This window comes from Chlorocebus sabaeus, chromosome 4, assembly GCF_047675955.1.
Source record: "Chlorocebus sabaeus isolate Y175 chromosome 4, mChlSab1.0.hap1, whole genome shotgun sequence".
In the NCBI taxonomy this organism is placed as follows: Eukaryota; Metazoa; Chordata; class Mammalia; order Primates; family Cercopithecidae; genus Chlorocebus; species Chlorocebus sabaeus.
The window spans coordinates 879,518-902,481 of record NC_132907.1 but is presented as its reverse complement, the minus strand read 5'-3'; the positions used below and the strand labels follow the sequence as shown (position 1 = coordinate 902,481).

The 22,964-nt window shown below is 38.1% G+C and overlaps 1 long non-coding RNA gene across 1 annotated transcript in view; it reads left to right on the top strand.

Moving 5' to 3' along the window:
• Nucleotides 1-2,615: 2,615 nt before the first annotated feature.
• LOC119618331 (uncharacterized) overlaps nucleotides 2,616-22,964 on the top strand; it is a 98,727-nt gene continuing 78,378 nt past the window's right edge. The window contains exons 1-5 of the long non-coding RNA XR_005234656.2: nucleotides 2,616-3,073; nucleotides 5,521-5,672; nucleotides 5,760-5,816; nucleotides 10,161-10,302; nucleotides 16,599-16,685. This is a non-coding gene — a long non-coding RNA (uncharacterized lncRNA). The remainder of the gene's footprint in view (nucleotides 3,074-5,520; nucleotides 5,673-5,759; nucleotides 5,817-10,160; nucleotides 10,303-16,598; nucleotides 16,686-22,964) is intronic.

The following is a 22,964-nucleotide window of genomic DNA, read 5'->3' as shown; positions in this document are numbered from 1 at the left end:
TCTTTTTTGTTGTTGTTGTGTCTCTGCCAGGCTTTAGTATTAGGATGATGCTGGCCTCACACAATGAGTTAGAGAGGAGTCTCTCTTTTCTATTGTTTGGAATAGTTTCAGAAGGAATGGTACCAGCTCCTTTTTGTACCTGTGGTAGAATTCGGCTGTGAATCCATCTGGTCCTGGACTTCTTTTGGTTGGTAGGCTATTAATTACTGCCTCAATTTCAAAACTTGTTATTGGTCTATTCAGAGATTCAACTTCTTGGTTTAGTCTTAGGAGGGTGTATGTGTCCAGGAATTTATCAATTTCTTCTAGATTTACTTGCATAGAGGTGTTTATAGTATTCTCTGATAGTAGTTTGTATTTCTGTGGGATCAGTGGTGATCTCCCCTCTATCATTTTTTATTGTGTCTATTTAATTCTTATGTCTTCTTTATTAATCTGGCTGGTGGTCTATCTATTTTGTTAATCTTTTCAAAAAACAACTCCTGGGTTCATTTATTTTTTGAAGGGTTTTTCGAGTCTCTATCTCTTTCAGTGCTGCTCTGATCTTAGTTATTTCTTTTCTTCTGCTAGCTTTTGAATTTGTTGGCTCTTGCTTCTTTAGTTCTTTTAATTGTGATGTTAGGGTGTCGATTTTAGATCTTTCTTACTTTCTCTTGTGGGCATTTAGTGCTATAAATTTCCCTCTAAACACTGCTTTAGCTGTGTCCCAGAGATTCTGGTACGTTGTGTTTTTGTTCTCATTGGTTTCAAAGAACTTATTTGTTTCTGCCTTAATTTCACTTTTACTCAGTAGTCATTCTGGAGCAGATTGTTCAGTTTCCATGTAGTTGTGCAGTTTTGAGTGAGTTTCTTAATCCTGAGTTCTAATTTGATTGCAGTGTGGTCTAAGACACTGTTATAATTTCCATTCTTTTGCATTGGCTGAGGAGTGTTTTACTTCCAATTATGTGGTCAATTTTAGAATAAGTATGATGTGGTGTTGAGAAGAATGTATATTCTGTTGATTTGTGGTGGAGCGTTCTGTAGATGTCTATATGGTCTGCTTGGTCCAGAGATGAGTTCAAGTCCTGAACATCCTTGTTAATTTTCTCTCTCATTGACCTGTCTAGTATTGACAGTGGGGTGTTAAAGTCTCCCACTACTATTGTGTAGGAGTCTAAGTCTCTTTGTAGGTCTTTAAGAACTTGCTTTATGAATCTGAGTGCTCCTTTATTGAGTGCATATATATTTAGGATAGTTAGCTCTTCTTGTTGTGTTGATCCCTTTACCATTACATAATGTCCTTCTTTGTTTTTTTTTAATCTTTGTTGGTTGAAAGTCTGTTTTATCAGAAACTAGGATTACAACCCCTGCTTTTTCTGGCTTTCCATTTGCTTGGTAAATATTTATCCATCCCTTCATCTTGAGCCTATGTGTATCTTTGCATGTGAGATAGGTCTCCTGAATACAGCACACTGATGGGTCTTGACTATCCAATTTGCCAATCTGTGTCTTTTAATTGAGACATTTAGCCCATTTACAGTTAGGGTTAATATTGTTACATGTGAATTTGACCCTGTCATTATGATGCTAGCTGGTTATTTTGCCTGTTAGTTGATGAAGTTTCTTCATAGTGTCGATGGTCTTTACAATTTAGTATGTTTTTGCAGTGGCTGGTACCTGTTTTTCCTTTCCACGTTTAGTGCTTCTTTCAGGAGCTCTTGTAAGGCAGGCCTGGCAGTGACAAAATCTCTCAGCATATGCTTGTCTATAAAGGACTTTGTTTTTCCTTCGCTTATGAAGCTTAGTTTGACTGAGTATAAAATTCTAAGTTGAAAACTCTTTTCTTTAAGAATGTTGAATATTGGCCCCCACTCTCTTCTGGCTTGTAGGGTTTCTGCAGAGAGATCTGCTATTAGTCTGATGGGTTTCCCTTTGTGGGTAACCTGACCTTTCTCTCTGGCTGCCCTTAACATTTTTTCCCTCATTTCAACCTTTGTGAATCTGATGAGTATGCGTCTTGGGGTTGCTCTTCTCGAAGAGTATCTTTGTGATGTTCTCTGTATTTTCTGAATTTGAATGTTGGCCTGTCTTGCTAGGTTGGGGAAGTTCTCCTGGATAATATCCTGAAGTGTGTCTTCCAACTTGGTTCCATTCTCCCTGTCACTTTCAGGTACACTAATCAAACGTAGGTTTGGTCTTTTCACATAGTCCCATGTTTATTGGATACTTTGGGCATTCCTTTTCATTCTTTTTTCTGTAATCTTGTCTTCACACTTTATTTCATTTAGCTGAACTTCAATCTCTGATATCCTTTCTTCTGCTTGATCGATTCAGCTATTGATAGTTGTGTATGCTTCACAAAGTTCTCATGCTTTGTTTTTCAGCATCATCAGGTCATTATGTTCTTCTCTAAACTGGTTTTTCTAGTTAGCAATTCCTGTAACCTTTTTTCAAGGTTCTTAGCTTCCTTGCATTGGGTTAGAACATGTTCCTTTAGCTCAGAGGAGTTTTTTATTATCCACCTTCTGAAGCCTACTTCTGTCAATTTGTCAAACTCATTCTCCACCAGTTTGTTCCCTTGCTGGTGAGTAGTCGTGATACTTCAGAGGAAAAGAGGCATTCTGGTTTTTGAATTTTCAGCCGTTTCACACTGTTTTTTCCTCATCTTCATGGATTTATCTACCTTTGATCTTTGATGTTGATGATCTTTGGATGGGGTTTTGGTGTGGACTTCCTTTTTGTTGATGTTGATGCTATTCCTTTCTGTTTGTTAGTTTTCCTTCTAACAGACAGTCCCCTGTGCTTCAGGTCTGCTGGAGTTTGCTGGAGGTCCATTCCAGATCCTGTTTGCCTGGGTATCACCAGTGGAGGCTGCAGAACAGCAAAGATTGCTGCCTATTCCTTCCTCTGGAAGCTTCGTCCCAGAGGGGCACCCACCAGATGCCAGCTGGAGTGTCTGTCAACCCCTGCTGGGAGGTGTCTCCCAGTCAGGAGGCACGGGGGTCAGGGACCCACTTGAGGAAGCAGTCTGTCCCTTAGCGGAGCTCAAGAGCTGTGCCGGGAGATCTGCTGCTCTCTTCAGAGTCAGCAGGTAGGTGTGTTTAATTCTGCTGAAACTGCACCCACAGCCACCCCTTCCCCCAGGTGCTGTGTCCCAGCAAGATGGGAATTTTATCTATAAGCCCCTGACTGGGGCTGCTGCCTATTTTTCAGAGACACCCTGCCCAGAGAGGAGGAATCTAGAGAGGCAGTCTGGCTACAGTGACTTTGCTGAACTGCGGTGGGCTCTGCCATTCGAACTTCCCGGCAGCTTTTTTTACACCTGCCTACTCAAGCCTCAGTAATGGTAGATGCCCCTCTTCTCACCAAGTTCGAGTGTCCCAAGTCGACATCAGACTGCTCTGCTGGCAGCAAGAACTTCAAGCCAGTGGACCTTAGCTTGCTGGGCTCTGTGGGGGTGGGATCTGCTGAGCTAGACCACTTGGCTCCCTGGTTTCAGCCCCCTTTCCAGGGGAGTGAACAGTTCTGTCTCGCTGGCATTCCAGGAGCCACTAGGGTATGAAAAAATAAACACCTGCAGCTTGCTCAGTGTCTGCCCAAATGGCTGCCCAGTTTTGTGCTTGAAACCCTGGGCTCTGATGGTGTAGGCATCCAAGGGAATCTCCTGGTCTGCAGGTTGTGAAGATCATGGGAAAAGCACAGTATCTGGGTTGGAATGCACTGTTCTTCATGGCATGGCCCCTCATGTCTTCGCTTGGCTAGGAGAGGGAATTCCCCAACCCCTTGCACTTCCCATGTGAGACGCCCCACCCTGCTTCAGCTCACCTTCCATGGGCTACACCCACTGTCTAACCAGTCCCAATGAGATGAGCCAAGGACCTCAGTTGAAAATGCAGAAATCACCTGCCTTCTGTGTTGATCTTGGTGAAAGCTGCAGACAGGAACTGTTTGTCTTCAGCCATTTTGCCAGCCACAATGCTAGTATGCTTTTATAATATGTTCCTCATTGTCCTCCATGTCCACTTATCTAATTTGATTATATAAGTATCCAACATTTTCATAGTCTAATTATGCAAACATGTTCATAACTGAACCTTATAGTATTCTTTAATTAAATAACTTTTCTTTTTTTCCGCCTTGCCTTGCCTTGCCTTGCCTTCCCTTCCCTTCCCTTCCCTTCCCTTCCCTTCCCTTCCCTTCCCTTCCCTTCCCTTCCCTTCCCTTCCCTTCCCTCCCCTCCCCTCCCCTTCCCTTCCCTTCCCTTCCCTTCCCTTCCTTTCCCTTCCCTTCCCTTCTTCCCTTCCCTTCCCACTTTTCCTTGGAGTTACTAATGACCAATTGTTCAAATTTCTATAGAACTGGCCGGGCACGATAGCTCACTCCTGTAATCCCAGCACTTTGGGTGGCCAAGGCTGGTGGATCACCTGAAGTCAGGAGTTCAAGACCAGCCTGGCCAACATGGTGAAACCCCGTCTCTACTAAAAATACACAAATTAGCCGGGTGTGGTGGCGCATGCCTGTAATCCCAACTACTCAGGAGGCTGAGGCAGCAAAATCCCTTGAACCCAGGAGGTGGAGGTTGCAGTGAGCTGAGATCGCACCACAGCACTCCAGCCTGGGCAACAAGAGCAAAACTCCATCTAAATATATATAATTATTCTCAGACTCACTTTCCCATGTATAAATCTCAGACACATTCAGTTCTTCCTCTCAGAGCCTTCTGATTCACTCCAGTAGGAAGTGACTGATCTCTCAGCCTGCTGCAGAACTGTGAACTTGGTATTTCTGTCCACTATCTTTCTGGGATTCTTGTCTTCTCTCTTAACAAGCTCCTATTCCTTGGATCCTATGTTTTCTTGAATTGCTCCCTCAGATTGAGAGAATATCTATTCTATTACTTTTCTGAAAAGTTTTGCAAAGTAATGTTTTTGAAACCTTGCTTGTCTAAAAATAATTTCCTTCTACCCACACCCTTAATTGGCTAGGTATGAAATTTAAACCTGGAAAGAATTTCTCTTAGTATTTAGAAACTGTTAACTCCATTTTGTTCCTAAAGCTTGGTATTGCTATTGCATGAAACCTGTTTTCTCACTCGTTTGAAAGTGTTCTTTTCTTTGTGGTCAGAATTCTGAAACTTTATAATGATTTCTCAATAATTGCTTCAATTATTTAATGACTATTTCATCCATGTACCCTCAATATTCTATATCTCTTGTTTAGACTTTTACTATTTGGATGTTGACCTTATGTTGTGTTTTTATCTATATATTTCATACATTTTTTTCTATTTCTGATTTCTGGTATTTTTATTTAATTTTCTTTTTAAAATAAATTTTACTTAGTTATTGATGGATTATTATGTAAATCTCTTATTGAGTTTTTCATTTTTTTATTCTCCAAATTAGCTTTTTAACATCAGTATTTCTTCTCTTCTCTCCCTGAAAATATCAAACATTTTTGAAGTTTTCTTCTCCTTGTGAAATCTTTGTTTCTTCTAAGTTACTGTTTTGCCTGTTGGCTTTGTCTTCTAACCTTCAGATTCGTGGCTGAAGATTAGAAGAAAATCTGGCAGCCCTTAGCTGCCTCTTCATATTTAACTATGGAGCACCAGAAAGCTTTCTCAGAAGCTGTGCAGCAAAAATTCACTCTGATGTGATCTGGCTGAGTTGTTTTGTTAATGAAAACCAAAGGTAATTCAGATCTTTTCTCTTGGGAAGATGATCATAGAAGAATATGGTGGAAGACCTTTTAATCTCCTTTCTGATATTTAATTACAGAGCTGCCAGAAATCTGAAATCCAAGTAAGGAAATGTGGCTGAGAGTCTCAACATTCAGTAGGTACATTTTACTCAATTCTCCTTGTTTTACTATGCCACCCCTCCCCTCAAGTGACTCTTTGTCTCTTTATTCTGTTTTATTTTCCTTCTAAGCTCTCTACACTACATGACCCACTATATTTTCATCTCTTATTCTGTTTATTTTTGTCTTCAATTAGAATGTAAAGTCAATGAAAACAAATTTTATTTTTGTTCACTGTTGTATCCCCAATGTCTGACAACTATGCTTTCTACACAGTAACTGCTCAATAAAAATGTATGTTATGACTTAGGTTAAATAATATGAAATTTCTGCTATTCATCTGGTTTTGACCTTCAGAATGGAAATCTCATACATTTCAAACTAAATAAAAGAGGATCTGAATGGATAAGGATTATCACCATTTTCCTTGTGATATGAAACTCATCATAGGAGGTATTAATATATTTTATAGTTTATTATATATAATTAATTTAAAAGATAGTAAGTGGAGAAATGCAAACTCAGAGAAGTTAAATATCTCGCTGACTTGCCTAAGATTACACAATATTAGGCAGTACTGGAGTAGAACCAGGACCAGAATTTTGTATGTACCGCGCACTGTTAGAGATTCTGGGGATAAAACAGCGACTATAATCTACTTCTGGGTATTTCTAGGAGTAAGATAGAAAGAAAAGAAGCAAGTAGCTATAACAGAGTATTGAATGAAATTGTTCTTACTTTCCTGAAACTTTAAAGGCCCCAAACTGAGGACAATATGCAATATGGAACCTCATAAACTAAAGAGAGCAACATGGAGCTATGAAACACCCCTGCAGGGCCAAATAGATTCTTTAATTTTCACCCCCCACAACTGCATCCAACTTCTATACACAGAAAACTGAAATTCACAGGCATAACAGCACTGATTCACAGTAAGGGGGAGGCCTGGAAGTCAACAGTACTGTTGCTTTATTCCAGATCTCTTCATATTCAGGGTAGGGATATGAAGACTTTGGATTGTAAGTGCCTAGCCTGCCTACTTGGACTACATGGTGCAACTATTGCTTCAGAGAGACTTGATGTGGTGGAATTATGAGAAGACATGTAAAGCAAATTCACAAGCAAAACAATAGAAGAAAGCACATGTAATTCCTATTTTCACCATAGAGAAGCTATGAGTAAACTTGAGGTGCTGTCTTAGGGATTCACCTGTTTATGATATAACTCAAGTTGGAGAGCTCCCAACCATGTATACCTAAACGAAGCCAAGTTAATATCCACAATACACTCACTCACACTTCCAATTCTGGGTACCTATCTTTATATTTAAAGTAAATGAAGAACATCTGTTAGCAGATGGCGGCCTACATAAGGGCCCATGAAATACACCTGTGTCTTGTAGGCCCCAGTTACAAAGGAAACAGCTGTTGACCTGGACCAGCATGTGTTAGTTTTCCATTAGCTCATAGTGTTCATCAGGCCGTCTGTAGTGTGGAACTAAGTAAATGGAGTCACTTTTCCATGTTGGCTCATTTCCATTGCTCATTATGTAGGAAGGCTGATAAAGCATTATTGTGCTAAAGCATTAAAAAAAACTCAGGTTCTGGAAAAGTTTCCAGAAAGGTCATCATTAACAAGGCTAGTCAATAAGTTCTCCACCTCCTGTAGATACTGTACTAATCCTGTGATAACCCACTGGGGAGGAGAGCTCTACTTGAATTGCTGTCAACTATTGATGAGGAATGGGGCAGAGGCTTAGCATATTCACATTTATTTTCTGAGAGCACACTTCCTGCCCTCTCTACCTTTCTTCCTTTCTTCTTCCAGAAACATTTATTGTCACTGACATGGAGATGAAGTATTTTATAAGGTGTCTGGACCCTCAAGGTGTAAAATTATACTTTCCTTTCATTATCTTCTATTAGGAAGCTCTGTGTCTCTTTCACTCGCTGGACTATAAATCACAGGAAAGAAGGAACCATTCTGGGTGTTGGGTTCTCGTTACCTATCATACCATCCAACACATAGTAGGTGTTCAATAAATACCCATTGGTTGAAAGTATGAAAAAGGAATTTTGATCATGAGCCTAGACAACCAGTCCATACTGGTCTTTAAAAGCACTCCAGCTTTATAGGCTGAAATGGGATTAAAACAAGAGAAGCAGAAGAAAAAAACCTTAAACACAGCAGGATTTATGATCATTACAGAGCTAAAAGTACATTATATTCTAATACTAAGGCAGTATACCAGGCTGCCTTTGTTATCATTCATATAAACTCCTCTAGCTCACTTTCTGATTTTTTCCTTCCAATAATTTGCCCTTGATTAACTTTCTTTTTTAAAACTAACATTTATTAAGTACCAATATTGTGCAGAAATGCTGTGCTTTTGTTTTCTCCTGTAAATTACATGAAGCAACGATCACCCCAGTTTTGGAAATGGGAAAAATTGAAGCTCTCAGAGTTTAAGTTCTTACAGGTAGTAAATAGAATGGTTAGGATTGGAACCCAGGTTTGTGGGCTGCTACAATGCAGTTTGTTAAATATCAAGTGGCTTCTTCAGTGTTCCTTGGCTATACCTCACCCTTTTAAATCCCATTTTGGAAAAAAATTCCTGAGAGCTCTGTTCTTCATTCCTTTATTTGTTTTTCTTTTGCCCATGAATCTGATGACATATAAGTTATACCCATGACCTTCAGTATTTTGCCAGACCTTGGCCAGGGGTGGCTCTTCTAGCCAATAGATATCATGGTGGCTGCCCTCAGAAGGCATGAAAACCTCCAGGAGGAGGACTTTGGAAATTTGGAACCCATTGGCCCAGGGAAAGAGCTGAATATTTCTAGGGAGGCCAGACCCACCAAGGACTGCTGCATTGGTCATAAACATAATACCAATGTTACACCTTGAGGGTCCAGACACCTTATAAAATACTTCATCTCCATGTCAGTGACAATAAATGTTTCTGGAAGAAGAAAGGAAGAAAGGTAGAGAGGGCAGGAAGTGTGCTCTCAGAAAATAAATGTGAATATGCTAAGCCTCTGCCCCATTCCTCATCAACAGTTGTCAGCAATTCAAGTAGAGCTCTCCTCCCCAGTGGGCTATCACAGGATTAGTACAGTATCTACAGGAGGTGGAGAACTTACCATGGGACTTAGGCAGAGAACAAGCAAGTCTGATCCCAGAGCTGAGGAGTAGCCAGGGGGTTATGGCTATTTCCAGATTTAAATACTGTCCCTGTCTCTACAAAAGCAACACATCTTTCTAGGGGTCCCCACACACCTCCCTGTGAATCCTGCCAAATTTCTGCCTTTCTTAAGGCTGCACCTTGGGAACCACTCTCTTATTTCCTTCATCTTCTGTAACCCTCTTTCCTGGCTTTGTGGATATTTTCAGCAGGAGCCACCATCAATGCTGACTGAAGAGGACATCTTTTGCATCATCATCTAGGAAGATTGGCTCCTGGGTGTCTCTTTCATCAATTTTTACTTAACCCAATGAAAAAGAACTTCACAGATGATAGCACAATGTCCAGGAGCATCTAGGAAAGGACATTACTAATTAGGATATATTAATATCCTCTCTTGAACTGATTCTCCAATTTTTTTTTTTTTTTTTTTTTTTTTTTTGCTTTCTTTCTAATGAAAGAATCCTTAGCGTCTACTTGAATTCAGGCATGCATATTTTTCTGCTGTGATACTTTCTCTTCATTTGACAGGCAGGATTGTCTTACAGGGAAAAGCTGAACACTCTGACAGCTGATTACGTTACATGCCTTTTTTGTTCTGCTCCACAAAGAGAACTGGATGACAGTGATGATGACCTATGAAAAGCAATTAAGGCCTCAGGATCATTTCTACTTGTGGGCTGGAGATTAGATGACAGAGGGCACCAAGGGATTGTTTATAATGGATAATAGGTTCTTTGTGTAAGATGCAGGGTAGGACATGAAATATCTTAGATTCTGTAGCAATGTGTTATTTTTCTTTGCCAAAATAGGTAGACAAACCCAACAGAACTCTTTAGTGCTGGTAGATCAACTTAATCTTTTCTGCTTTTGCCAACAATATTTCACAGAGGATGTGTCCATTTGTCTTTTTCAGGAACAGCTAGTTTTCCTCTGTCACTGAGTAGGACTTTCAGAAAATTGCTTCATATCCTGGATGCATTGCAGCCCTGCGGACATTTCCATAGGGAATAAAAGCAGCTATCCCTTCAAAGACAGACTTGTGAATAACTTAACATGTAACAATAGAATCGTAATGCTTACACTACCTAAGCAGTTTTGTCATCTCTGAGGGTGGTTGTGCCGGACGTGGAGCATTTAATTTCTTTTTTTCTTTTCTTTATATTTATTTATTTATTTATTTATTTATTTTAAGACAGGGTCTCAATGTGTTGCCCAGACTGGACTGCAGTGGCACAATCACAGCTCATTGCAGCCTCGAGCTCCTGGGGCTCAAGCAATCCTCCCAGCTCAGCCTCCAAAGTAACTGGGACTACAGGTCCACACCACTATGCCTGGTAAGTTTTTGGTATTTTTTTTGTAGAGACGGGATCTCACTTATCTACTTGAATTCATTGTTTTTGCTGAAAGACTTGATGTTTTGCCTGTTCTGATTGTGGGCAGCAGTATTTGCTGTTCAGTTTAGCATGTGGAGTTGGTATAAAACATGTGTAAAAACATTAAGATTTGGCACCTTATGTAGAAAACCTGCTACACTTCAAAGTAGAATAATTGCCAGCTACTCAGATACACTTGGTGGGGAAAAGATAGTTTCCATAACAGCAAAGCAATGTCTGCCTGAACCATATGTTTTCGAATCCAAACACAGGTTTTTGGATTCAAAACGTTCTCCCTCTTTCTTTATTTTCTTCTTGGTAATATGACAAGTAGAAAAACAGCAGGAAACATTTAGGACCACATAATAGAGGGCCATTTCCAGAAAACAAACAAATTCATTGGGACATTCCAGAAAGAAAACCTTGATATGCCCATGAATATTTGCTCTATTCTGGAACTTCTGACATAAAGGAGGTGTAACGGAAAGCCTCCTGGACTGAAATAATTTCTGATTTCCACTCTTCAAACTCAAGGTGTGAAAGGTAAGGATGACAAACAAGGAGAAGACTGTACTACGCACTAGACTCTCTGCATCAATCTGCACATTCAAGTGCCGATGGGTACAGTAATTACTTGTGTCTGCTCAACATCTTTTGAAAATGCTCTTGTATGTCTTGTAGTTTTCCATCTTTTGAGTTCTGTCTCATCAAAGTATGCTGCAAAAACTGCATCAGAATCTTTTGCTACTTAAGGTACAAGCATGTGACCTAGGTTTCCTCATTCAGATGCACCCCTACCAAAGACCGATGAGAAAGGGACTAGTGTTAGGATGTGGCCATGGAGAGATAAATTTTCTGGTAGTTGTGGTGGAAGAAATGTTCCGGTTCTTCTGGGGTTGTGGCGCTGGAGTTTCTGGCACTCAATCTCGGGTATGATCAGTGCTGAGCAGTGGGTGGTGGTAGCAGGGCTGTTTTCACTAATACATTTCCCCTCGGGTAGAAGATGGGCATTGTTCCTATATTTCTAGCTGCTTAGCATTTTAAGTCCAATTCTCTGACTCTTTGAGATTCTGACACTTTCTCATATATTCAGTAAGTCTCATTTTGCTTAAATTAGTTAGAAATCATCCTGTGATTTTCAACCAAGAGTCTTGACCTGAATAATGGATATAAGAAATAGTAATGGAGGGGCAGTTTAACCTCAGTTATGATAGCTAGAAGAGGTGTTGGAAATGGAATATTGGATGTGACCATAGAATAAAAGAATCTGATAGAGATTTTCAGGTGTCTTCAAATACGGAAGTTGTTTTCTTGCTTAAATAAAGGAATATTCTTTCAACTTGCCCTATAGCTGTACAAGAAATAGCATTAAGGGAAAAAATCTTGAGCATTTTTAAGAGTTTGTTAAATAGCATGAAGAAAATAAGTCCTGAATCATCATCTGGGATAATTTATTATTTGCTTTTTGGTGTATTTTGTTTTATTTTTTTGCTATGCACATGCATTTACTCTGATGCGTTTACTATACAGTATAGCTTCATTAAAGAAAAATTAAAAATATAAAAAGCACAAAACCAAAGGAAAGTCTTCTGTGATGATTAATTTATGTGTCAACTGGCCAGGCTATATAGTTCCTAAAGTGATTTAATAAAACCTAACTTAGGTGTTACTGTGAAGATATTTTAGCAATGTGGTTAACATCTACAATCAGCCGACTTTAAGTAAAGGAGATTGCCCTGTATAATGTGGGTTGGCCTTACCCAAGCAGTTGAAGGCCTTATAAGCAAAAACTGAAGGTTGCCACAGAATAAGAAATTCTGCCTCAAACACTATCATAGAAATACTGCCTACGTTTCTAACCCACTGGCCTATCCTTTGAGTTTTAAACTTGCCAGCCCTCACAATCCTATAAACTAATTACTTAAAATAACTCTCTCTATATATATATATGTGTGACATATATTTATATATATAATATATGATATATATATGTGTGTGTGTGTATATATGTCTCCTATTAATTCTGTTTCCTGGAGAACCCTGACTGATACTTCACCCATAAGACCATCACCCTCTAATATCACATGCTAATATCATGGTATCTTTACTCGTTTTTTTCTTTTCTTTTCTTTTCTTTCTTTTCTCAGACCTCTCAGGGTGAATTCATATTTTCTCTATATACATATATATAGTCTTATAATGCATAACATTTCAGCCAGTAATGGACCACATATATAATAGTGGTCCCATAAGATTAAAATGGAGTTGAAAAATTCCTATTGTACAACAATGTTGTAGCCATCCTAATATAGCACAATGCATTGCTCATGTGTTCGTGGTGATGCTAATTAAAGAAAACTACTGTGCTTCCAGTTGTATAAAAGTATAGCACACATAATTATATACAGTACATAATGTTAGATAAGGATAATAAAAAACTATGTTACTAGTTTATATATTTACCATACTATAGTTTAAAAAAATTATTTTTATTTATTTTTTATTTTTTGAGACAGAGTCTCACTCTGTCACCCAGGCTGGAGTGCAGTGGCGTAATCTCAGCTTACTACAACCTCTGCCTCCTGGGTTCAAGTGATTCTCCTGCCTCAGCCTCCTGAATAGCTGAGATTACAGGCATGCCATGCACCACCATGCCTGGTTAATTTTTGTATGCTTACTGGAGACAGAGTTTCACCATGTGGGCCAGGTCAGTCTTGAACTCTTGACCTCAAGTGATCTGCCTGCCTGGCCTCCCAAAGTGCTGGGATTGCAGAAGTTTGCCACCATACCCAACCCCATACTATACATTCAATCATTATTTTATAATGTACTTCTACATATATATAAAAAGAGTTAACTGTAAAACAGCCTCAGGTAGGTCCTTCAGGAGGTATTCCAGAAGAAGGCATTGTTATTATAAGAGATGACAGCTCCATAAGTGTTATTGCTCCTAAAGTCCTTCCAGTGGGATAAGATGTGGAGGTGGGAGACAGTGATATTAATAATCCTGACTCTGTATAGGCCTAGGCTGTGTGTGTTTGTGTGTTTTTTCTTAACAAGAAAAGTAAAAAGTAAAGCAAAATAAATAAAATAGATAAAAATCTTATAGAATAAGGATACAAAGGAAGAATATATTTTTGTACAGCTGTACAATGTGTGTTTTAAGCCAACTTATTACAAAAGAGCCAAATAAAAAAGTCAAACTTTGATTTTTTTAATTAAAATTTTAATTTTTAATTTTTTTAAAAAATAAATTTATAAAGTAAAAGTCTACAAAAAGCTAAGTTTAATTTATTATAAAAGAAATAAAAATATCTATGAATTTAGTGTAGGCTAATTGTACAGTGTTTATAAAGTCTACAGTAGTGTACAGTAATGTCTTAGACCCTCACATTCAATCACCACTTGCTGATTCACCCACAGCAACTTCCAGTCCTGAAAACTCTTTTCATGGTTAGATATACGGGCAAATCGTTTTTTTCTCTTTTATACTGCATTTTAACTGTACCTTGTCTCTATTTAGATATGTCTAGATATACAAATATTTACCATTGTGTTACAATTCCCTACGGTGTTCAGTATAGTAACATAGTCTACAACTTTGTAGCCTAGGAGCAACAGGCTGTACCAGGTAGCCTGGATGTGTAATAGGCTATACCTTCTAGGCTTATGTCAATATACTTCATAATGTTCACACAATGATGAAATTGCCTAACAACATATTTCTTAGACTGTATTCCCATTGTTAAGTGATACATGACTGAATATATGTGCAACTATTTACCCATTTATTTACAAAATAGGATAATACCATTCACACTGTATGTTAGGATGCTTTTTTTGCCCACTCAACAGTGTACCTTGAATACATTTCCAAATCAATGAATGTACTTTTAAAAACATAATTTTTAATTTATTGCTGCATTATTGATAATAATCAAGATATGTAAACAACTTAAATATTCATCAACCAATGAATGGATAAAGAAAAAATGTGGTGTGTATATATACAATGGAATGTGCTTTAGCCTTAACAAAGAAGGCTATCCTGCCACCTGTGACAATACGGATGAACCTGGGGGACATTATGCTGCGTGAAATAAACCAGACACACAAATACAAATACTGCATGACTTCATTTATATGTGGAATCTAAAATAGTCAAACTTATAGAAGCAGAGAGTGGAATGGTGTTTGCCAGGGAATGGGAAGGGGGAAAGTGGGAAGGAGAAATTGGGAGATGTTAGTCAGAAGATAAAAAGTTTCAGTTATAAAAAATGAATGAATTCTAGAGATCTAATGTACAGTGTGGTGACTACAGTTAACAAATACTGTATTGTATACTTTACATTTTTTAAGCAGATAGGTCTTAAATGTTCTCACTGCACCAAAAAAGAGAAAAAAGAAAATAAGAATGGTAAGTATGTGGGGTGATAGATATGTTAATTGGCTTGATTGGGATGATTATTTTACAGTGTATATGTATATCAAAACATCAAGTTGTGCACTTAAATATATAGTTTTTATTTCTCAATTATACCTTGATAAAGCTGAAAATTGTTTGCCAGTTTTATAAGCAAAAAACTAAAGAAACAAATTCATAAACCCCATCATTTTTAGTGCCAGTTTATTATCCCACTGTGTGAATAGTACAATTTCTGAAAATAGCTCTAAAGATATCCTTTAAAACTCCTAGAATTAGAACTTCTGGATGAATAAAATTCATATTTTTAAAATTTTTGGTACATACTGCCAAACTGCTCTAAAGAAAAAGAATACCAACTTATACTCTTATTTATGAGTGTCCTTTCACCGTACTTTAACCAATTCATTTTATTATCATTCAAATTATTTTCTAGTTTAGAACTTTAAAAAGTTAACATGTATTATTTTAAAATTTTATGTTGGTATATATGTATTTTTGCCTAATTGAGATTAGTGTATGTATATATGTAAGTAAATATATATATTCTACTTTTAAAAATAGTTATTACAAATAATTTCTTACATTATAAAACTTTCTAATTCATTTTTAGTGACCTAATAACATTCCTCTTCACAGATGTGCCATAATTGATTTATGCATTCTGCAATTAGTTATATGCTCTCATTTTTGCCAAAATTTCTATTTCCTTAGGATATTTTCTCAGAATGGGATTATAGGATCAAAAATTAGGAATGTTTATGAGCTTTCGATACCAGTGAATGTTCTCATTAGTAGAATAAGTCTGTTTCACCATATTCATCGATTTTGAATATTGGCTAAAAAAGTGAGAAAAACTTTTGGCTAAAAAATATTGGCTAAAAAAGTGAGTTATGAATGTGGTATGTAAGAGTGAAGCAGGTATTGCATTAAAAATAACATACAACTGAAATTACTACGTTAATAGTTTACATCCTTAAAATACAACTGTTACTCTAAGACGTAAAGTTATTTTTTTAAAATGCATTCTTATTTTACTTCCTTTGTAAAAAAAAAAAATGAAAGAAAGAAAAGAAAAGAAAAAACAAACAAAAAAACACTTTTTGGATTTTGTTTAAAATATATATACTGCTTAGGTTATAAAGGGGGCTATGAACTGAATCAAGGGCCCTATTCCTGCGAATTTATATGATGAAGCCATAAACCCAACGTGACTGTGTTTGGAGATAAAAATTTTAGTAGGAAAATAAGCTTGAATGAGGTCACAAGGGCAGAGTCCTAATCCAATAGGACCAGTGGATTTATAAAGAGAGAAAGAAAAAAGTCTTTCTCTTCCTGTGTGTGTGTGTATGTTTGTGTGTGTGTATGTTTGTGTGTGTGTGTATGTGTGCACTGAGGCATGACCAGGTGAGGTCATAGTGAGAAAGTGGTCATGGCCTCTATAAGACAGGAAAGTGCCTGTCCCAGAAATTGAATCAACCAGCATGTTGATTGTGGACTTCCCAACGTCCAGAACTGTATAAAAATAAATTTCTGTTATTTAAAAAAAAAAAAAAAATACTAATGAGGGTTAATTTTGGCCCTCATCTAGATTCATTTGCTATTTCTCTTTCTTGTTTTATAAATGAGAATGAGGGACTTGAAACAAGTATTTAGTGAATCCATTCACATTGGGAAAACGTTTCCCAGGTTTCTACATTAGTATTAACTTACACTGTAGCATAGGAAAAATAGCTAGGGCAACAAAAATGAAGAAGTATATAAATTGTAAATATAAATTTTTATAAGTTACAGATATGTACATAATAACATTTTATAATTGCCTGTCTTTCAGGTCCAGAGGATCTACTACCACAGAACCATTCGAGATGTGAGTTCCCAGTGTGAAAGGACTGGGAGTTAACAGAAGAGCCACAGTGAGGTAGAGTTTGCTGTGTTTATATTTGCATTGAAGTTATTTTTAAAATATTATTTTCTCTCTCCTGCACACAATATTTTTGATTCTATAGCATACACAGAATCTATAGGTTTGATTTGATAGCATAAGTTCATTTCTTCCCAATCAGCCTTTTTGGCCATTTTGTTAAAGATCAGAGGTGTAGCCGCATTAAGGAAAAGCATTCAAATCTGGATTAGCCCTATCCGTGGTGACAGTTATTACCTGAGTGCCAGCACCAGGATTGGATAGAGGGGGTATACAGCAGCCTGTCCTGAATGGTGTCTGAACAGGACCATTTCTGGTTCAATGTAGCCTTCCTTGGTTTTAACCTGTATCGCATGGACTTGCCTAAAAGGAACAATATCCCTTAATATTGAAAATTCTCTAACACAGCTATTCTTAAATTATTGTCCACACAACCCCAGGAATCCTGACATCTTTTCAGGGTGTCTGCAAAGCCAGCATGATTTTCGTAATAATCCTGACATAATTTGGCTTTTTCACTTTGTTGATATTTAGATTGATGGTGCAAAAGCTATTGGTGGTACCTTAGTTACACCAAACTGTACTAGAAGTCATTTTATGCTTCACCCTTACATACTCATAATTTTTTAAAAAATTCCAGATGCAATTAAAAACACTCTTGGTGAAGCAGTAAAAACTAAATATAGACCCTTGAATATATGCCTTTTATGTTAGCTGATGAAATGTGAAGTTTATATAAAGCACTTTACTGCATGCCAAATTATCAGGCTTTTCTTGAAGAAAAACATTTGTGTAATTGTTTGAGTTGCAAACTGAACTAGTTGCTTTTTTCATCGAACATCATTTTTACTTGAAAAAAAAAAAAAGACTTATGGAAAAACTGTGCTTATTCTGACCTGAGTATTTGGCAGAAATGTTCTTCAAAATGAATAAAATGAGCTTGTCACTTCAAAGAAAACAGCTGATAGTCTTCATTGCCGGTGATGAAGTTTGAGCTTTCAAGTGAATTAAAGTTTCAGAACACTTGTATCTACTATCATGAGGTTGACGGCTTCTTAATATTTAGAGATTTTATTATGAAATTAGGAATATTAACTAATGTGATTTTTAAAAATATTATATGATTAAATGTGTCAAAATTTGGAACATTTGCTAACTCAGTGAATCAATATTGTCCAAATAGCAATGCTTGGGGTTACAAAATTATGCATGGATAAAAACTCTATTCCAAGTTCAAGATAGACCAATGTATTTTAATTTAAGAGAGCCCAAAAAGTTTATTGGTATAGTTTCAGAGTCTACATTGTATCTTTTAAAAAACAACTTGTTGAATCTTGGTGCAGTATCACAGGAGAATATCTACAACTGTGTTCCTTCCTTTTTCAGCCGTATCTTTATGAAGCTACTTTTTCTGCATATACTTCAACCAAATTTTATGTTGCAGCAGGTTGAATGCTGAAGTAGGTAGCAGAATCCAGCATTCTTCTATTAAGCCAGACACTAAAGAGATTTGCAAAAATATAAAACAATGCAATTCTTCTCATTAACATTATGTTTTGGAAATATAATTATTTTTTCATAAAAATATGTTAATATACAGTGGGCTTAAATATGTTATTTATGTTAATATACAGTGGGTTTATTACTGTAATTTTAGAATTAACTAGTAAGTAGATATTTAATTTTTTACATTTTTAAATACAGAAAGTTTCAATAGATATAACCCACATAAACAAAAACCCTTTGGGGTCCTCAATAATGTTGAATGTGAATGGTGTATGAGTCCAAAAACTTTAAGAACTGCTATCGGGCGCGCACCCAAGGCCGAATAGGAACAGCTCCAGCCTCCAGCTCCCAGCGTGAGCGACACAGAAGATGGGTGATTTCTACGTTTTCAACTGAGGTACTGGGTTCATCTCACTGGGGTGTGTCAGACAGTTTGCGCTGGTCCACGGGTGCAGCCTGAACAGCGAGAGCTGAAGCAGGGCGAGGCATCGCCTCACCTGGGAAGCACAAGGGGGAAGGGAATTCCTTTTCCTAGCCAAAGGAAATTGAGACATACAACACCTGGAAAATCGGGTAACTCCTACCCTAATACTGCGCTTTACCAAGGGTCTTAGCAAACAGCACACCAGGAGATTATATATCCCACACCTGGCCCAGGGGGTCCCAAGCCCAGGGAGCCTCCCTCATTGCTAGCACAGCAGTCTGAGATCTAACTGCTAGGCAGCAGTGAGACTAGGGGAGGGGCGCCCACCATTGCTGAGGTTTAAGTAGGTAAACAAAGCCTCCGGGAAGCTCGAATTGGGTGGAACCCACCACAGCTCAAAGAGGCCGGCCTGCCTCTGTAGACTGCTCCTCTGGGGACAGGGCACAGCTAAACAAAAAGCAGCAGAAACCTCGGCAGAGGTAAATGCCCCTGTCTGACAGCTTTGAAGAGAGCAGTGGATCTCCCAGCATGGAGGTTGAGATCTGAGAACGGACAGACTGCCTGCTTAAGTGGGTTCCTGACCCCTGAGGAGCCTAACTGGGAGACATCCCCCAATAGGTGCAGACTGACACCTCACACCTCACATGGCAGAGTACACCCCTGAGACGAAGCTTCCAGAGCAAGAATCAGACAGCAACACTTTCAGTTCAGCAATATTCTATCTTCTGCAGCCTCCTCTGCTGATACCCAGGCAAACAGGGTCTGGAGTGGACCTCAAGCAAACTCCAACAGACCTGCAGCTGAGGATCCTGACTGTTAGAAGGAAAACTAACAAACAGAAAGGACATCCACACCAAAACCCCGTCAGTACGTCACCATCATCAAAGACCAAAGGCAGATAAAACCACAAAGATGAGGAAAAAGCAGTGCAGAAAAGCTGGAAATCCAAAAAATCAGAACACCTCTCCCCCTCCAAAGGAACACAGTTCATCGCCAGCAATGGAACAAAGCTGAATGGAGAATGACTTTGACGAGTTGAGGGAAGAAGGCTTCAGTCGATCAAACTTCTCAGAGCTAAAGGAGGAGCTATATAGCCAGCACAAAGAAACTAAAAACCTTGAAAGAAGAATGGATGAATGGATAGCTAGAATAATCAATGCAGAGAAGACCTTAAAAGAACTGATAGAGATGAAAACCATAACACGAGAACTACGTGACAAATGCACAAACTTCAGTAACCGATTCAATCAACAGGAAGAAAAAGTATCAGCGATTGAAGATCCAAGGAATGAAATGAAGCAAGAAGAGAAGTGTAGAGAAAAAAAGAGTAAAAAGAAATGAACAAAGCCTCCAAGAAATATGGGATTATGTGAAAAGACCAAATCTACATCTGATTGGTGTCCCTGAAAGTGACAGGGAAAATGGAACCAAGTTGGAAAACACTCTGCAGGATATCATCCAGGAGAACTTCCCTAATCTAGTAAGGCAGGCCAACATTCAAATTCAGGAAATACAGAGAACACCACAAAGATACTCCTCAAGAGGAGCAACTCCAAGACACATAATTGTCAGATTCACCAAAGTTGAAATGAAGGAAAAAATGTTAAGGGCAGCCAGAGAGAAAGGTCAGGTTACACACAAGGGGAAGCCCATCAGACTAACAGCAGATCTCTCAGCAGAAACTCTCCAAGCCAGAAGAGAGTGGGGGCCAATATTCAACATTCTTAAAGAAAAGAATTTTCAACCCAGAATTTCATATCCAGCCAAACTAAGTTTCATAAGTGAAGGAGAAATAAAATCCTTTACAGACAAGCAAATGCTTAGAGATTTTGTCACCACCAGGCCTGCCCTACAAGAGATCCTGAAGGAAGCACTAAACATGGAAGGAACAATAGGTACCAGCCATTGCAAAAACATGTCAAAATGTAAAGTCCATTGATGCTAGGAAGATACTGCATCAACTAGCGAGCAAAATAACCAGCTAATATCATAATGACAGGATCAAGTTCACACATAACAATGTTAACCTTAAATGTAAATGGACTAAATGGTCCAATTAAAAGACACAGAGTGGCAAATTGGAAAAAGAGTCAAGACGCATCAGTTTGCTGTATTCAGGAGACCCATCTCACATGCAGAGACACACATAGGCTCAAAATAAAGGGATGGAGGAAGATCTCCCAAGCAAATGGAAAACAAAACAAAACAAAAAGCAGGGGTTGCAATCCTAATCTCTGAAAAAACAGACTTTAAACCATCAAAGATCAAAAGAGACAAAGAAGGTCATTACATAATGGTAAAGGGATCAATTCATCAGGAAGAGCTAACTATCCTAAATATATATGCACCCAATACAGGAGCACCCAGATTCATAAAGCAAGTCCTTAGAGACTTACAAAGAGGGACTTAGACTCCCATACAATAATAATGGGAGACTTTAACACCCCACTGTCAACATTAGACAGATCAACGAGACAGAAAGTTAACAAGGATATCCAGGAATTGAACTCAACTGTGCACCAAGCAGACCTAATAGACATCTACAGAACTCTCAACCCCAAATCAACAGAATGTACATTCTTCTCAGCACCACATCGCACTTATTCCAAAATTGACCACATATTGGAAGTAAAGCACTGCTCAGCAAATGTAAAAGAACAGAAATTATAACAAACTGTCTCTCAGACCACAGTGCAATCAAACTAGAACTCAGGACTAAGAAACTCAATCAAAACTGCTCAACTACGTGGAAACTGAACAACCTGCTCCTGAATGACTACTGGGGACATAACGAAATGAAGGCAGAAATAAGGATGTTCTTTGAAACCAATGAGAACAAAGATACAACATACCAGAATCTCTGGGACACATTTAAAGCAGTGTGTAGAGGGAAATTTATGGCACTAAATGCCCACAAGAGAAAGTAGGAAAGATCTAAAATTGACACCTTAGCATCACAATTAAAAGAACTAGAGAAGCAAGAGCAAACACATTCAAAAGCTAGCAGAAGGCAAGAAATAACTAAGATCAGAGCAGAACTGAAGGAGATAGAGACACAAAAACCCTCCAAAATATCAATGAATCCAGGAGCTGGTTTTTTGAAAAGATCAACAAAATTGATAGACTGCTAGCAAGACTAATAAGAAGAAAAGAGAGAAGAATCAAATAGATGCAATAAAAAATGATAAAGGGAATATCACCACCGACCCCACAGAAATACAAACTACCATCAGAGAATACTATAAACACCTCTATGCAAATAAACTAGAAAACCTAGAAGAAATGGATAATTTCCTGGACACTTACTCTCTCCCAGGACTAAACCAGTAAGAACTTGAATCCCTGAATAGACCAATAGCAAACTCTGAAATTGAGGCAATAATTAATAGCCTACCAACCAAAAAAAGTCCAGGACCAGATGGATTCACAACCTAATTCTACCAGAGGAACATGGAGGAGCTGGTACCATTCCTTCTGAAACTATTCCAATCAATAGAAAAAGAGGGAATCCTCCCTAACTCGTTTTACGAAGCCAACATCATCCTGATACCAAAGCCTGACAGAGATACAACAAAAAAAGAGAATTTTAGACCAATATCCCTGATGAACATCGATACAAAATTCCTCAATAAAATACTGGCAAACCAAATCCAGCAGCACATCAAAAAGCTTATCCACCATGATCAAGTGGGCTTCATCCCTGGGATGCAAGGCTGGTTCAACATACGCAAATCAGTAAACATAATCCAGCATGTAAACAGAACCAAAGACAAAAACCACATGATTATCTCAATAGATGCAGAAAAGGCCTTCGACACAATTCAACAGCCCTTCATGCTAAAAACCTCTCAATAAATTTGGTATTGATGGAACGTGTCTCAAAATAATAAGAGCTATTTATGACAAACCCACAGCCAATATCATACTGAATGGGCAAAAACTGGAAAAATTCCCTTTGAAAACTGGCACAAGGCAGGGATGCCCTCTCTCACCACTCCTATTCAACATAGTGTTGGAAGTTCTGGCTAGGGCAATCAGGCAAGAGAAAGAAATCAAGGGTATTCAGTTAGGAAAAGAAGAAGCCAAATTGTCCCTGTTTGCAGATGACATGATTGTGTATTTAGAAAACACCATTGTCTCAGCCCAAAATCTCGTTAAACTGATAAGCAACTTCAGCAAAGTCTCAGGATGCAAAATCAATGTGCAAAAATCACAAGTATTCTTATACACCAGTAACAGACAAACAGAGCCAAATCATGAATGAACTCCCATTCACAATAGCTTCAAAGAGAATAAAATACCTAGGAATCTAACTTACAAGGGATGTAAAGGACCTCTTCAAGGAG